The sequence below is a fragment of the Rhodnius prolixus genome, unplaced genomic scaffold, assembly GCF_049639745.1.
Source record: "Rhodnius prolixus isolate KJV_2025 unplaced genomic scaffold, Rpr scaffold_8, whole genome shotgun sequence".
Classification (NCBI taxonomy): Eukaryota; Metazoa; Arthropoda; class Insecta; order Hemiptera; family Reduviidae; genus Rhodnius; species Rhodnius prolixus.
Genome location: NW_027411593.1, coordinates 30,632,605 through 30,646,558, shown reverse-complemented (window position 1 = coordinate 30,646,558; position 13,954 = coordinate 30,632,605). Strand labels below are relative to the sequence as shown.

The window sequence follows — 13,954 nt, the reverse complement described above, 5'->3', positions numbered from 1 at the left end:
CGATTAAACATCTTACGACTGAAGAAATAGCTTCATTTCAGTTGACAAATTATGGTTCTTCCCTTCAGACATGATGAAATTAGCGACATGTTCGGGCCCTGCACTATTTTTATGTCCATCACTCGTCACAATCTTAAGAAGGATCTTAAGGAGGCCAAGAAAATTACTTAACCCATGGCCCTACAAAATGATTTACTCTTTTGAATTTTTTTTTTTTTTTCTAAAATGGCTTCTACAATATTCTCTAATTCGTTTATGCATTAAGAATTCCAAAGTCGGAATTTCTAAAAAAAAAATATTTTTATGGAACTTAAGAAGGAGATAATGGTAGAAATCGCTTTAAGTGACATTTCAATGGTATATTTGGATTTAAGAACTATATTGTTAGAAAGAGTTTAACACTTTTCAGAAATAGTTCGAACTTTAAGAATCGCTGAAAGAGGAAATAGTCGAAAGTGTGCTGACCAGAATTTTCTGGTGCTTATTTATTTAGTTTTCAGTGGCCAAAACAAATAAACAAGAATATTATTTATGAATAAACTTCAGTCCTGCAAAATATTCATACAGTTGAGCAAAAAATTGATGGTTCCATCTGTTATTAAATATATCTAATTTAATAACAAAAACAAAATGAACAACATATTGACAGGTTGGTTTTCATATTAACGAGTATAATTTATAAACATTTTCCTGTTTTTATTTGCGAAGAGAGATAGGTAATATATATATATATATATTATGAAGGAAAGGCCATTGAAAATGTCAAACACAGAATTAATTTACTTTTCTATTGTAAATTAATTCATATCCATGGGGTTATCTCTTTGTTTAGAATTGTTTAGTTTATTTTTAAACCAATACAAACATTTTTTATGGATTGTCCGAGGTGTCAATGTTGTTATTTATTCGTTTTAGAAATACCAAAGCTTTCTAACGAGGAAAAATTATTATTGAAAAATAACTTTTCAGTAGGCTTATATCATTTTGATAGGCTAATAGATTCATAATTTGTAATTTGGTTTAATCTCATTTTTTTTAACTTTATTATTTCATACGATTCGTACAAGGTAATTGAATTAATTCTATGTTATGTTTATTGACATGATTTTAACATTAATTCAGTCTCATCCTGAACACCTGATCTACAGTTCAATTGAATAATATCTACACGTTTACAGTGAGCGTAACCATTCTAAAGAGAATTTTTCGAGCCATTTTCTATTTAATCTTTGCAAACTCAAAAAGTTACTCTCTTCTGTAACGTGGCATTTTAGATTGGCAGATTTTTTTTGGTAGAAATTACAAGGTGCAAGAAGTAATGGACATTGGATCTTCAGTGACATTAATGATTCTGTGGGATGTTTGAACCATAAGAGTTGCCAGGCATGACCGAGACCATAATTTAAAAATGAGAGAAAGTATAAAAGGACGAACTAATTGTTTTAAAAAAGTTTTAGAGGGAGTAGGCAGAGAAGGTCACGTATTAACTGCTAATGAGCTAAAAATCTAAGGCTAAGTTTCTGCCGTTCCTGAATCCCTGTTTCGTTTTTACTTGACGTTTTTTTACACGCGACTTTTTACCTGGATCCTAGCATTTGTTTACGTCGTTTGTTCATCCATGGCCTATTTATGATAAATAGTCGAATAATATCCGCATAGTCATTTAACAATTATAAGTAGACCAAGAATCTGTTCACCAGGCTAGATACATAAGTAAAAGATATTTTTTTTGTAATTATCCGATTTCCTGTGAAGCAAATAATGTAATAAGTTTCAATGTTTTAGTTTATTGAAGGATATGAAAATAATTTAATTAATTCAATTGCAATTTCCGCTAAGTTAATAGGTTTTTCCCTCCTGTTTTCTGTTTACATTTCCACCTTTTTTCTAATCACATTAATTACATCGTCTTTGAATTCTTTTCCTGCTCAGGTAAATTAGAATTATAAACTATTTTTTATTTACTTTTATTGCACATCATTAAAAACTAACTTTATAAATAATTAAGAAAAATAGTATTATAGTGTAAAAACATTTCCAACTCTTTGAAAACAATGCGAAATTTCATTAGTTAGCTATAATAGGGGGCGATTATTTTGTTAGATTGGTTGTCAATGTACTGAATAGGTTGTTAAGCAATAAACTAATAGCTTTCTATTCATTTAGAACAATGCTCATCAACTGAATGGGAAAACAGTTCAATCTAAACCAAATGTTTTCTTCATGTTTAATGATAATTGAGGTAAAAACTAATTAAATGAAAACGTTTAAAATGAAATGTAAGTGTATTAAATCTTTTTCACCGTGTGGGGCGCCAAAGAATTACCCGTTTTCTTCTTATAAACTCTTGAAATTTTTATAAAATGTTTCTTTTGCTTTTTATTTGACTTTCTCTTTCTCATTGGCTCATTTCAATCAAAAAATAAAGCAAAATAAAACTCTGAAAGCCCAGACTCCGAATTCCATTTGGATAATTCGATTACTCTTTCTGCAGTAAGGTTTAGAAAGATAGGCTCCTGACAACTTCAATGAGGTGGTTTTTCATTAATAAGAGATTTTGATAAACATGACAAATTTCAGATAGACTTCGTTTTGATGCTGTTTTCATTAGGCCAATCGTTTAAAATATTTGCCCACAAAAAATTTTTAATAGCTCTTCTATTTCAGAACATCTAAGTTCTTATCTGACAAATATTTCAGGTAAAAGTATCAGTGCTTACATATTTAAGGCATAAGGTATTAAACTTTTTAGAAAATCATGTGTTGCTTAACAATAATTCTACCAGTCCAGTGCTGAAATTTTTTTTCAGTAATTTTGAGTAGATTTAACTATAATCTTGCTTCCATGAAAATTGGACGAGTTTGAGGTGTACTTTTCTTCAATCAGCAAGACATTCAGTCATCAATGGTTCTCCATGGATCACAAACGTGGACAAAAAAAGTTAAAATTGGTTCAGACTGTTCGGAGGTTGGAATAAAACGTGGTAAGCCTCGTAAGCAGTGGAAAGAAGTCCGTCAGAGGGTATGTGTACGGGTAGAGGCTAGAGAATGGGATAAGAATGGCCCAGATTTTTGGAGATTCTAACTAGAAAGCTGAGGTAAAGGTTAAAACATGAAGGGAAAAAAAAGCAAAGTTGTGATAAGGAATTAAGAGATTTAGCGCAATGATTAAAAAACAAATAAATAGCATAAAACCCACAGAAGATAACATACACAGTGAAGAGTTCGTGGGTTTGCTTGCTCAAGAAACGAATAGAAAAAAAAAATGTTAATTTTACTAACCCAGATTAACCTGGGAACTTCAGCCAAATAATTTGCCACATTATAACAAAGTGCAAAAACAACCTTCGGTCGCTTTTAATGTGATATGAATGCATTAAGCTTTATTAAGTTTAAGATAATTTATTCTCAGATTGTACGAGAAATATTCTAATTGTTTCATTTGATTTTTGAATCACTTTAATAGATATTCTTATTATCACTATTTTATTTAAATTTTATAAAAATACGTCACCAAATGGCTGCTGAGAATTCTGTTGCTGAATCAAACCTTCATCAAGTATTTCCATGCTGATCAGTAGTTTGGAGTAATCACAAAAGATGGCTAATTATAGTCTTCTGCGGTTATCAAATTTTACGGTTAATCTTCAAATAATTTTTGCAAAAATTTATGCTGAAATAAATTTTAATCAAAAACCAAAAATGGTGACGTTTAAAAGAGGAAATAACTTGTTTAAATATTAAATTGGTTTTTGTTTTGAAAAGTTTGTTTACATATCTTGATTGTATTCATTAATAATGAATAATTTTATATGGAATATAATCAATATATGAACCAATTATTGTGTTATTCTTTTTTGTTCGCGTCTGTTAGGCCGTAATAAAATGCAATTTATTCAATATGACAGCAATATATTGCCAATAGTTGTGTTGAATTCCTGGGATTAATTTACAATTACATCACACATTCATGTGTTGCACTTTTTACAGCAAATTGCTTAGCTAAGGTAGAATGTTCTTTTTGTCCTTTTGTTGAGTGCTTACCAACTGTAAGTACTGTAGTATTGAAATCGAGATAAACGTGGGAAATTAAAAGAAGAACTTACAACAAAAAATAAAAAAACCTTATTATTAAAACCTTAAGTTTGTTTCTACTTTAAAAATTAAAGTTTTGTAGAACGTTTTGTCAGTTAAGTTTTTAGTTATGGTCAGTTTGTCCTCACCAAATTGTGGTGATGTACAGCAACTTCTTATCTTCACAGTTTTTCTATAAATCTGAAAACCGCACTATTCATGAAGTCTTTCGAGTGAAGGTACTTTTAGCTTGCTTTGAAATTGTTGATTCCATGCCCTAGACCAGGGGTCGGCAACCCGGGGCTCGCGAGCCGCATGCGGCTCTTTTATCCAAATTGTGTGGCTCTTCAGCCTGTCCAAAATAAATTGTAAATTTTGATTTTGTTGAAAAAAATGAAAATTTCATTTATCAAAGTAAAGATATTTTTTCAAAAAGAATTTTAGATATGATAGGTTAGAAATTGAATAGAATTATATTAAAATAAAATACGTAATTATATATTGTAAGATTGCCGCATTTTCATTCGTTTAGTTATTATTTATTTGTTTATTCACTTTGCAATATATGAAAATAAATATATAAAACATTTAAATGTTATTGAATATAGCAAAATAATAATGATCTACAAATAATACAAATGATCTACGATAGAGAGGTTTTTACACCATCTTTGCGGCTCTTGGTAAAATTTATTACAATTATTTAAGGAGAAATGGCTCTCGATTTAAAATAGGTTGCCGACCCCTACCCTAGACATTACGTAGTACTTTATTTTGGATAACTTCTAGTTTATACATCGCTCAATGGTTGATTCATCAGTTTGCTGTATAGAAAATGAATTCTACTAAGTTTTCGTCTCATGCTACACTTCTAACGAGACTTTCCAAGTTGCTAAACATTAGCAATGTGATTAGTTACATAAAATATAATTCCTCTTGCTTTCCCAGATAAGATTTACAGAAGCTGTAAATTAGAAAATGAAGAAAATATAAGAAAATATTTATAAATAGGAAAAATATATATAATCAAACATGTATGAAAAATTAAATCAACAGTATACTTTGTATGTACTCGTATATACGTGTAAGAAGTTGTGAAGTTGAGAAATAATAAAAACTGACCTGTTACCGGCCCCGGGGGCGGTTAGTAAAGCTAACATCTACTCCCAGCGGATACACTACCCAATATGTGGGTGCTCTCTACTGTGGGGCTGGGTTCTGCACAAACTGTTCGTATTATTGGCCGGGCGCGCTCAACTGGTTCCGCCAGTTCATTATTTAATATCTCATTTAAACGGTACTTGTTTCTCTTTGAAATAACATCTCTGCGGTATTATTTTATTCCTTTTGAAAACTTTCTAATGAATATATTGTAATTGTTCTGGTTCTGGTATCTGCTTTGACAAATATTATCAACTTAATTATTTTTCAAACTAATGCTCTTTAAATTAAAATTATTAAAATTTAATTTCTAACGCATGAGTATTTAAAAAATAATCTTTCACTCTAATTTTTAGCAATGTTTTATCATTATTTGATTTTATCGATTGGAAAGGATATGTTAGCTACAAGAAAGCAGAACTTGTCTACGTTAAGATTCCTAGTTAATCTCTACTTCTAATAACATTGTACTATTCGCCCACTAACTTTTCATAGATGTAAGAGAAGGAGATACAAAATGTTAATTCTTTTTTTTATTTTTTTCCGTCTTCACATTGATTGTTGGTGGAAGTACTAAATGTTTTAGTTGAGAGTAGGTTAATCAAAGGAATCACGAAGCATGCCAATGCTCGGTGAAGAGAGGGAGGAATTGCTCAAAGGAACAGAGCAGCTTGAAGAATCGGAAGTTTACAAGAAGCTGATGAACCTACGACTACTATTGTTGTAAAAGGAAGTCATGTTCTTACCACATTTGTTTAAAAATATTTAATATTTACTTTTTTAGTACTTAATAGTTGATCGTGAAAAAGCGTTTAAAAACACCCAAATTTGATAAAAAAATTTCTCTTTTTCTATAAAAGATAAAATTCCCAAATTTTCTTTAAAATATACGGCGAATCCTCCTTTATAACTGTATTTTTTTTTTTTTTTTTTGCAACAACATAGATTTGATTATTAATGAGCAAAAAGCGGCATTTTCAAAAATTGTTGTTGTTCTTGTTGTTGTTGTTACCTTTTTTTGTAAACAACGTAGCGCCTAAACGCGCGAACCGATTTTCATGAATGAGGTGCCATATGAATACTAAGAATGCTCAATGGCTACAGCTGAATTGAGTTACAAAGTTCAGGGCGTGCAGATTCTGAATTTGACTTCTGTAGGCTACATTAAATTTTTTTTTTTTCTTCGTAGCGTCGGCGATGGATAGTTTACAAAGACATTCCAGCTTTCCTTACACTAATATGGCATTTAGAAAGTTCATCATTCGAACAAAATCAGAATAGAACGATTTTTTATCACGACAAGAAATCGTTATCCAAGTGAACCAAGGTTTCATTCTTAGGATGGCTCTTGGTTAATATAAAGCTCCTTATGATTCACAAAACCAATTTTTGGTAGAGTTTTTCTGAAAAAAAATAAATAATACCTGAAATCTAAAGAGTGAGCAAAAATGGAACGAAGGAAAGTTGATCGTTTCTTTTCTTACTTATTACATTACATTTGTTAGAAAGTGTTCGATGGAAAACAAGACTTAGACAGAAGCAATAGAAGAATACAGGGCAGTAAGTAGAGAGGTGAAGGGAGTCCCAAGTTCTGTTAGAACAGAAGCGAGGGTTGTGGGTGAGTTACGATTACCCTAACGTGCTTCGCTCGGCGTACAAAACTAACTCTCTTGCATACAGATTGGTGTTGAATAGAATATTCTAACTCGCCGACAATTCCATTCCTAACAACATATATCTGACTGTCTATGACTGAGTGACTATCTGGGGTGTATGTGTGTATAGGTTATCCTGACATGGAAGATTTTCCTTCAAATAATTTACCATGCACCAGCCAGACAGTTCATTCCAGTTTTTTTTAAATCCACTTCTCAATTGGGATGTTTTTTGCGCCATTTTTGTTTATTATATTATCAAGTTTTTATATCGAAAAATTAACATCAGTTAATTGCTAGTTTCCGGCATTATAAAGACAGTAAAAGATCACAGCTTCCAATCAGCTCTCCGCAATCTTATCTTAGGACAATAGTCACCCATTCTGTTTTCAACAACTGACTAATTCAACAATGCTCTACAATCACAATCCAGTCCTTATAGTAACTTTCAACCTTTTGACTTGTTCACTTTAAAATCAAGTTCACTCGTCAACAAAATTTCCATATGTTTTTGTTAATTTTTTTTACTTTTTATTCTCTGTCTTAGTATTCATTTTCCCCACACTTTTTTCTTAACACACTGCCGACCGCACGAGTTGCAACTGAATATAGTTGAATCTCTGTCTGAATCTTCCAAATTACTCTCTGAATCGCTTGAATTTTTATACGAGTAGATCTATTTCCTGGTTTGATAATGTCCCCCATCATGGACATTGTCTTCTGAACATTCTGATGCAGTATCAAGATGAAATTCATTAAAAGCATCTTCAATTTCCTGGGACATTTTATTAAGGTTTTTATTATATTACAAAGATAAATTACAAAATAGATATGGAGTTGTTATGCTCAATACAAAAATGTAAGACTGGAATTTGTAGATGACTGTGCTATCAACTGTAATCCAATATGGCGTATATATTTTTTTTTTTAAATTTCATGGACCGTTTATCAGCATTATTTTTAGCAATATCTCTTTCTTTCTCATCTCCTAATTCTTTTACTCTCTATTATTTAAAAAATATAGTGATAATATATAGCGATCGACGAAGAGAAGCGGGCATCAAAATACGAGTATATAAGTACTTAATACACTTACCATGTATTCAGTACTCCATTGCATTGCATCGTCAAACGGGGAGATTTCCCCGATCGTTCGTGCACTGTCATTTTACAAAACGGAGAGATTTCCCCGAGTGGTCGGCAATGTGTTAATGATGTTAATGATTTTGCATGAAAATAACTAGTTGTGTACTCCATTGTTTAAACCGTTGTAAGCTATGGTAATAAAAAAATTTAATCGGTTTTATTGTAGGCCAACAAAAACACTGGTTATTTGCCACAAAGTGTTTGATGGAAAACAAGACTTAGAAGAAGCAATAGTAGATTACAGGAAGTGATTGATAGGGAGTCCCAAGTTCTGTTAAGACGGAAGGGCGGATGTAAGAATGAATTAGATATAGAGTATGCCTTTTTGTTTTTTTAAGAAAATTAATGGAGGAGTTCCCGAAAAAAAAATGGCTTTTAAACATACCTAAATATGGTTCGAGTTCAGCAATAAGATGTTTCTCGTTCTAGAAAAATTGTTTACCTAAAAATCGCTAAAAATAATAACTCTTTTGTTGAATCCAAGAAGTCTTTAAATATTTACCGCTGGTGAAAAAATTACATTCTCCAAATTGTACAGAATCGTAACCCTTTCAGTTTAATGCAATAGAAGAAAACAAAAACAACTTTAACGTTTGACTTTTGAAAGTTATCTGGCAGTTTATTCAGGCTGTTGAAAGGGATTACCTCAGGAAGCTGGGATAAGTGCATTGTATACACTCCTTTTCTTCCTTATCTTTTTTTTTTGTTCCCTAAAGAATGGATGCAAATCCTGTATTGCTTTCAATACATTAGACTTTTTCTCACAACGGAAAATAAAGGGTTTTTATGCAGGAGCAGTGGATATTCAAAGTTTAAACAAAACCATATTTTTTCTTAAAATTTTAAAAGTTTCTTCTTCGAGAAAATCGTAAAAACCAATTAGAGAAAGTCGTTCTTTATAGATGGTAGTGAAAGAACGAAGAGCCGTTCGGGTAAAATCTAATCTAACCTACAAAATATTAATAATTTACAATTATAGTTTTACACTTGTCTTACAATTTTCTTAAAAAAAGAAAAAGGCGAAGTCTATCCCGCATTCAATTTTCAGTTCTTAAAATATGTAAAGACAGGAAGAATACCCAATCCAATTCTGAAAGAGGAGATAAAAAAATCATGAGACATACTCTCGTAATGAGCCAATGTTGAAATATTGAACCAATACATTTCGGAGCACAAATGAACTGACAAGATTGGGGATTGGCTGGACAGGAGAGGATCAGATAAAAAAATAAAGAAGACAAATAGTCAATAAAAACGAAGATTATGATTTAATAAAAAAAAAATAGAGGGTATAGGGATTTGTTGGGTGGAAAAAGTAGAAGGCAAATTTCGGGACTGATAAAATAAACCCCAGAAGTGCTTAGATTTCTGTTCAAAGTGTTTGAATTGGCTTAACAAAACAATACAGTATGTGCGGAGTGGTCTGGGAGATATCCAATATTTCCATCGATAGAAAGGGAGACTCAATAAAATGTTTCTATCACAGAGGCATTTCTTGTAGATTGATTCCCGGTAAATGCATTTCCATCTTCTTAATACAAAAGGTAGAATTCTTTTTTGAACAGTTCCAAGTGTGACTCAAGATCTAAATCTCCTAATATTTAATTCCTAGCAAAGAGCAGACCAATTTAACAGACCAATTTTGTTTGCTGTATAGATCTCAAAAGTCTTATGAATGTTTTCTTTGCTTGGCTCCGTGAAATCTAAGCATTTTGTTCAAACCAATAGCTATCTAACGATCTAAACTTGAAAAAAATCAAACTAAATTGAAAATATTAGCTTACATATGTTTCTTCATGAAAATTGTATAAAATAATCTAAAGATTATTTGTTGTACAGGATCTGATATTTAATTGAATGGTATAGACATAAATTTCGAGTGATATATTCAAAGCTGAAGCCACAATTGTCAATGTTGGTTGCTATTAAACAACCTGATCCTGAATCCGATTTAGGAGGCAGAAAGTTTTGTTACCTGTACAGTTTTCTCTGCCTTCCATTAAGAAGATTATAAGGGTTTTCATTTATATTCTCTCCCCATTAACAGGTTGAATATCAAATAGCTCTTCTGTTGAAAGAGTTATCCTAAATAATCTAGTTTTGATTTATCAAATTACATCCATTCTGTAATTAACTAGATCTAAGGTAATTAATCTTGGTTAGTGGCAAAATCGATTTGTTAGAAATTATTTTTAATAGGAGCTAATAAGTCATAAGATAGGATTTACTGCATATCTTTTTATTAGCGAATTTCATTGCAATGCCAACTGAGATTTAAAAAAAATTGCTTTCCTTAGAGCCAGTATTTGTGAGTAAAATGCAGAAGTGGCATCACTGCTGCTGAAATAAACATAGATATACGAAGCGGTGAACAAGGCTGTATCTATGATATTCTATTGATTAATCAATTCAAATCTGCTGTACATCGATATAGTTACTCCTTGAGAATGGAGTTGAGTTCTTAATTATTGAGAATAATTGAGAATTTGTAAAAATTAAAAAAGATTCCATAGGTTAAAGAATAGTTCAATATTAGCCCTATTTTCTGTTTTCTGACGTGAATTGATTCCATTGCTGCATTTCGTACAACCTGCAATATATATTTGAAAGAATCTTAACATAATCAGCTAATCCTAAATGCGACTTTGCAGAAAGCAGTTTTGGACCCACTTCGTTAAGTGTAGGGGAGAGGGGGACACGTTTGAACAGTTTTAATTTCTCGCCAAATATTTAAAACATTTATTATTGGTAATTTTATCCATATTTTGTGGTAGACCTGTTGTATAATTGACAGAGTTTCCCTTCGTTTTCATGGTTTGTAAAGTCAGAATTGAGGAATACTATATTTTATAACGTGGAAGTAAAATTTTTGTTGCAGCTTTGGAAATGTATTGTGAAGATTGTAGTGGGCAAGGAATAAGCCAATGTAGTCCATATTAACATTTGGAATTCGTATTATTAAACCTAGTATTTACAAAAGTCTATTCGCTTGTAAAAAGTGTTGGATATTATATTTTCTTTTATGGAAGGAGAGGGAGCACATTTCACAGTTAAAATGTGCCCTACCGACCTGTAAGTTTGTGACTTTTTTTTTTTTTGTTTAATCGCAGAGAAGGGGAAAGTGGTACCGAACCTACATTAAGAAGCACAACAAACCGAATATTTTGTTCAAACTTCCTAAACCCATCACACTTCGGGTACAACATCCCGAACTGAGTCATTCTTGATTTTTGAACTAAATTTCAGTGGTTTAAAAGAGAAAGTAATGTAGTAGTCGAGAGAAATAGCTGATAGAAGGTAGATTCAGAGTAAAGTAATATCATTTCTTTCTATTTTATATTGTGTTCAAAGCTACCCCACCAGTGGGGCAGATATTAACATTCGACACAACATTTTTAAATTAAAAAAATATAGATATATATGTAAAGTACCAACTGTTTATTGATACAGATTTGTTAAGAAGACTTGAAAGTTGTAGGAAACAAAATAGAAAGGTTCAATAATACGATTCTGGTGCACTCTGTGAACAGAAAATGTAAATTCTGTTCAAATGTGTCCCCTCTCCAGTACTTTATAACTTTAATTTGATTTTCCAATGAAAATCCTTCTTAAGCCAGTTCTGGTCTTACTGGTCCCCTTTACTGGCTACAAATTAAGGATCTCTACTAATGTTAATGTCCACTAAAGGTGTTCGCAGGCCTAAAGAATGCTCCAAGTAAGCAGCAGCCCTAGAAACGAATGACGAATGAAGAAGCATCCATCGATCTAGTGAAAAAAACTTTGTTAATCTAAACCAACAATCATCTTCTCACAAAATGTTGAAAACGTTTAAAGAATAGTAAAAGCACAAACAAAAATATCAAGAAAAGTTTTTAGTGGTTAGAGTGTCAAAGACAAACTCTCTAGTGAGTTTCAACTCCAATAGAGATGAGAAACTACTGTGAAAGAAGAAGAAGTAGCAGATAAAATGAAGACTAGAAGAGAAGAAGTTGGCCATTCAACTGCTGATCATTACAAAAGAAAAATAAAAATGGCAAGTAGGTTATTCGTGAGCAACTTACGTCCTGGGAAATCTTAGAAATATCTGAACCTTTTGTTGCGTTAATCTTTCTCAATATTCCCGGTATTGTACTTATAGATTTTTCTTGAACAATAGTTAAGCATTTTATGCTTTCCATTTGCACACTTGTGTATTGGAGAATTTATCTTTAAAAAGTTAATTATTTTATTTGAGGAAAATACTAAAAAATATGGTTAACTATAATATTTAATCATTAAAGTGACTTTTTAAAATTTTTGAATTTAACTTACTTTGTACTCGCTTCGGCGGTACATGTACTAGAAATTATCTTTATTAAAATTTTAAAGGTATTGAGGTCGGCCATTATACCTGGAGTGAACTGAAGAGGGAAATAATCCCAAATCTTCCTAGATCTACCTTAAGAAACATGTACCGAGCAAAATTTTATAACCTATAATATACGCAATGAGCCTTAGAAATCTAAAAGAAAATTACAAAATCTATTTTACAAATTGGCATTTGAGAAATTAAGAGGTTCCCCACGTTGCATGATTCCTTTGGTTGTAAGAAATGCTAGCAATGATCTGGCGTCTTTATATTGAGCTGCAAGTATCGTAAAATTTAAAAAAAAAAAAACAAAAAATGGACAACCTATCTAAAAATAAAAAATGCAATAGTTTGAATATTGAAGCGGTTCAAATGTTAGTTGTCAAGGATGGACTCTTTTTTTTTTTTTTTTTTTAAAGATATTACGTGTTTCTCACGGCCATCTCTCAGAAGATATATTATATTTGGAAAGAATGGTTGCTTTAAGAAACCCAGATAGAGCAAAGAGAAAGAAGTGTTAGAGAAAAGTGATTTTATTGTGTTTTTATAATTCTGATTTTTAGTGTTCTGTTCTTGAACAATACTATATTGTAAATAAGTATATTATTGATTTTATTTATCTTATAGATTCCTAAAATTGGAAAATATGTCAATGAATTTGGTGAATAAGTTTAAGCTTTGGAACATAACCTATTTTATTTTCTTTGTGGATTTATCCTTTCAGTTAAACGCTTTAAAAACATGTGAATAGAACTTGTTCCTCCGTCAGATGAAAGATCGGTTAGCCAGTCCTGGGTAAGGCGCAAAGAGGTCAAACGATGTCAAAGAGACCCTATTCTAAAAAAAAAAAATAATGAGTAACTGCTCTAAATTAATCAAGTTTTTTGCACAGTCCAAGTAATTGTAATTTCACAAATTTTAACCCTTCAAGGGTTAAATATGCTTACTTAATTTAATGCAAGGTATAATCTCGTTATACTGTTGTCCTACTTTGCTGTTAAATACGCCTACAAAATGAAATTAATGTTCATCTCTTGCCACGAACTATAGTCGAGATAATGATAATAACTCTACAAATTAGTGGCAAATGGTCAATAAATTTTATGATAATTAAAAAATTTGTTAAATATAGATGAAATTAAGGAGGGCAATAAATGTTGAATACAATATAAGTGACAATACTAGGTGATGATATCAGTGTAACAATGTATAGTGTGTGTACATAAGTGTGAAGTAGTGTACGGAGTAGTGTACGTAGTGAGTGAAGGGTGGTGAACCCACTCAGAGGACCGTCCCCGAGTCCGCCCCCACTCATAATCAATACTTGGCTGGTGAGCTTGCCGCCTCCGCTAGCTGCAACAGCACTCTGCCCCTGGCATACTTCCCGCCACTTTTACACTCCATCATCTCATCTCTCCCGCCTATTTTCTTAACTATTTACACATATATATTCACTGTTTATACAATATTTCTACTACTGATTTTTCTTTTGCTTCTTTTTCTAAAACAGGCAATACTGCAGTAAATATTGTTAGTGTACGTAAAGAAGTAAAACTTGCTTCTCGAAAAT

At 31.6% G+C, this 13,954-nt stretch overlaps 1 protein-coding gene and 1 long non-coding RNA gene across 7 annotated transcripts in view; both read left to right on the top strand.

The window, feature by feature from the left end:
- The window catches only part of unc-13, a 626,295-nt gene that overhangs the window by 321,780 nt on the left and 290,561 nt on the right, over nt 1–13,954 (top strand). The window lies entirely within an intron of this gene.
- Nucleotides 529–12,655, top strand: LOC141451150 (uncharacterized). Its single transcript, XR_012456552.1, has 2 exons — nt 529–649; nt 11,724–12,655. It is a non-coding gene; the product is annotated as an uncharacterized lncRNA (long non-coding RNA).